Genomic DNA, 4,186 nt, shown 5'->3' with positions numbered 1-4,186 from the left:
ATTCCGACCCTTTCAATCATTAAGTGGAAAATGCCCCCCAAAAAAACCTCATGGAAAGTAAGCTTTCACACAAGGCTCTGAGTATGCATAATTACTTTGCACCCAACGATACAAATGGGCAGCATGATATGATGTCATGCATCACGATTATACTTTTTAATTAATTATAACAAAATGTTAACATTTAAGGGTGTCGTGAATTGATAAATTCAATTTTCCTTGAGCTTATGACATAAGAGGTCATCATACTATAAGAATATCCTGTAAGTTTCAGAACTGAAAACTTTCTTGTTAGTCCAAAAACAGCTTTTATTGTCAGCAAGCCCAGAGAATGACTCATTGTGACAACTCATCTATGATAGATAGGTGAAAGAAAATCAACGCCTACTTCATTATTGCAACTTTGGGCCCACTGGCGTGTTAGTGAGATGACCAGGAGAGAAGGGTGATACAGGATCACTGGTCTAAAAATAACATTACCTTCCAAAGGATCCTAATGCTAGGAATGTGGTTATTTTATTTGCAACAATGTGAATGTATCAGTTGAGCATTATTTCTTTGTATTCGTTACATTTCACTGTGGATTATTTGGTAAATCAGTTGCAATTTCGGCGCAGGCTTTGCAAACAGACTTTTATGATATGGACTCGACAGAAATGCCAAAACATGTAAATAACTAATACCTGATCTGTGACCAGTGATTTAGTGATTTATTGATATGTAATGATTCACATACAGTCAGATGTCTGTTGTCTATGTGTCAGTTAATCAAACCAGTGACAAAACAGTCAACTTCACATTGTTTCTTTAAACTGTGATTAAATTACATACAGAAAGCGATCAAAGAACACTCCCTCTCTTATAAATCGTGTTTGCACTGTTAGTTATGATGAAAGCATTCATGAGAGTTTAGAATTTGAGTTGCAATGGCGAAATCACTGCATTCATTTGCTCAACACGTCTGTGGTCGGCTCATCACTGCAACCTTTCATACCATGATCTAAGTATAATGCGATAGATATAAATATAATGCTATAATCAACACTTTTCACGATCAGTTAGATTTTGATGTGTTGATGTAGATGTTAGCCAATCACAGGAGTCGACATTTACAGTGAAGCATCACAGCAGACACTAAAATCAGGGTAGGAAAAATGCCCTTTATTTCTAAATTATGACATTTTTTTATGTAAAAATCATACTAACATTATAAGTGCACCCCAGGAAACGTTATAAAATAATGCAGTTCATAACCCCTTTAAAGAGTTATTATTACTATTATTAAAACTACACTGTACTTTTTTTGTTGTTGATAAAAGTAACAAAATGTTAAGGAGAGAGCAGTGGCATCAATTCACCAAAAGCTACGGTATGAAAATATATCAAATTATATAAAACTTGTATGTTTGTATGGCGTTCGTATTAAAATTAACAAAATTTTGCCCCATGTGACGTCTGTATATTGTATTTTATTTGTATCCACATATTTACTTCAACAAATTTAGTTATTGTTCATTATTAAAATACTTTATGGTATTTCAGTTGTTTGCAAACTTGAATTATCAGTAACTTAAATTGATATTTTAGTATATTTAAGTTTAATGTTTTGAGTGTATATAAACTTTGGTAATAAAACAAAAAGTTTCCTTATCTGCAGATCAGTAAATGTCTGCACAATCTTTACTCAAGTAAAATGAAAAAGTAAGTACAAAACCAAACACAACCCTGACATTTATCTACTCCACTTTTCTGTTACACTACAAACCTTGCAGCTTTAAAGTTTGTGTCCTTTTGAACGATGAGAGGGGTCAGCCTGTGACATTTGACCAATGGAGGATCTAAAAATATATTTTGCTATGAATTTGTAAATAAGAGTTCTCTGAATGTGAATACTTTAGTTTGTAGCAAAAGATGAAACATCCACGCATATGTTTTTTGTTCCAGCTCTCCAACGTTCACTAGCATGCTAATGAAAGTGAATATAACTCAAAGTGTAGTGTGTCCGACCTATCAAAATGAGATGCAGGACAAGCTAACCGTTATAACATCTGCATTCTGCTTTTAACACAAGCCAGACCACCATTCACACAGTGGGAAGAAAAGGGGAGTTTACCTGGACAGGTAGCCAGTCGGCATTGTCTGTGGTCTAAATCACTCTAGATGTGTGAAGGGATTTAGGTTGACGAGACATTGGTTAGATACAGAGAAAAGGAGATGTGGATGGTGGAGGCTTGCAGTCTGGGGGCATGGGTGGATTGTTTTTAAATCAAGGTCTCGTGTTGCCACTGTGAATTTTTCATCAGTCTCCTAAATTAAAAATGTGAGCGGTCATCACTTATTTGTCAAGCCGTCTCAGCGCAAAAGGTGGATATGACAGGGGGTTTACGTAAGGCCTTAGGAGCCTTCAGCCAAAGCCTGACTGCAGACCACAAACACAAAGACACACAGAGGAAATACTGTCTCACACTTTTTGTGATAAGGGAGATTTAAGTGCTTGGAGGAAGGAGGAAAAAGTCGCAGAGCTTTTCAGCAATCTTAGTAGGTGACATTCACCACCATCTCGACATATGGAGCGGCTTATGCATACTTATTCTGTGCAAAACCCTGATTAACACTAAGCCCATACATATAGACAACATGTAAACATTCTCAGTTTATCTCTGGAAGTAGCAAACATGGCCAAGTTCTAATCCACCTTTGATGTACAACACATGCACCTTTTCAGTAATTCTAGATCAAAAGATGTTGAACAAAATAGTGAGACGTAGTTCATTTTTTATTATTTATTTAATTTGAATTTTTTTTTTTTTTTTTATTGGCTAACCGAGAACAGGTTGGCTAAATGATCTTGCAGTTTTTTAATTCTTATGACCACAAAAAACAGACCAGGTGAACCTTAATTTTCAGATTTTTGCTTGATGTTGTGTCAGTAAGGCTTTTAGTCTCCTTGTTTGGCTTTGTTTTGGCTTGCGTTTCCTCTGGAGAAAGCAATGGCCGTCTGTTTCAGGGACAGGAAAATGATACAAACATAAACACTGGCCAAGCGACGGTTCCCCTCGGCACCACGAGCGCACACACGGCAACAGGTGATGTGCCAGATCTCGGAGTATTGGCACTTGGTGGATACACACGTTCGCAAACACATACTATCTCCGTGGATGGCTGCAGTTCAGCTGCCAAATGTGGGGGTGTTTGGCAACTATTCTTCCTTCTGTGTGACCAAGAGCAGAGAGGTAGATCTAGAAAAAAAAAAGTTGTTGTTTCATCACCTGTTGTGAAATGTCAAAGTATGTTATCCATAATTGGCACCCACATGTTGTTAAAAAGACTGGCGTCAGACCTTGCTGTAGTCCAAACTCCTTTGAAGATCTCTTCGATAAGGTTCCTATTTGGAGAACACCACATGGTGCATTTTTAGTTGTTTTTTTTCTTGAGGGGGCAGGAAACCGACTTTCAAAGCAGTCAGGGGTTAACACACTAATGGCATTAAACACCGGCATAGCTACACATCTGGAATGAGTGGTTTCATAGGAGTTGGAAAAAATTAAGTTTGACTTTGTTTTCAAGGCAAAGGATGAGCATCTGTGGCTGGGTACTGCCAGAGGATACTAGAAAATTCTGCTTCAGGATAACACAGAGCTTGTTTTCATTTTAAAAGGAAGACTTCTGTCTCTGTTGCTTGACCCCTTGTAGCCCAGCAGATTTCAATCACTTTAGGGAGGAAGAGTGAAGGAGGTTTGGAGGGAGGGGGGATACGTGTTGCATCTTTCCTCTTCAAGAAGGTTTCATTGTCTTTTAAAGAGGAACACCCAAAAATGAAAGTTATCATTATTTACTTATCCTCATGCTGTTCTGGATCTGCATGTCTTTATTTCTTCAGATGAATACAAGCGGAGATTTGAATAAAAATAATCCATCTCGAACCTGATGGGAATTTATACAATCATGTTAGGTCAAAGAAAAATAAAGGTACAGTAAGCGATTTCTGAGAAACGCTGATGGAAGTGGATTGGACCGAGTACCACAACACGCTAGTAGCCAATCAGCAGTAGGGGGCGTGTCCCATGTGTCTCATGTTGGGGGAGGAGAGAGAGTGAGCAAGAGGGAGATTTGAAGAAAGCCATCTCCAGACCAAGACCAAGATATGCTGTTGTTGTAATGTTATCTTTAGTAACAGGAAAATTTT

This window comes from Scardinius erythrophthalmus (assembly GCF_964197995.2).
Source record: "Scardinius erythrophthalmus genome assembly, chromosome: 7".
NCBI lineage: Eukaryota > Metazoa > Chordata > Actinopteri > Cypriniformes > Leuciscidae > Scardinius > Scardinius erythrophthalmus.
This window is presented reverse-complemented; position numbering follows the sequence as displayed.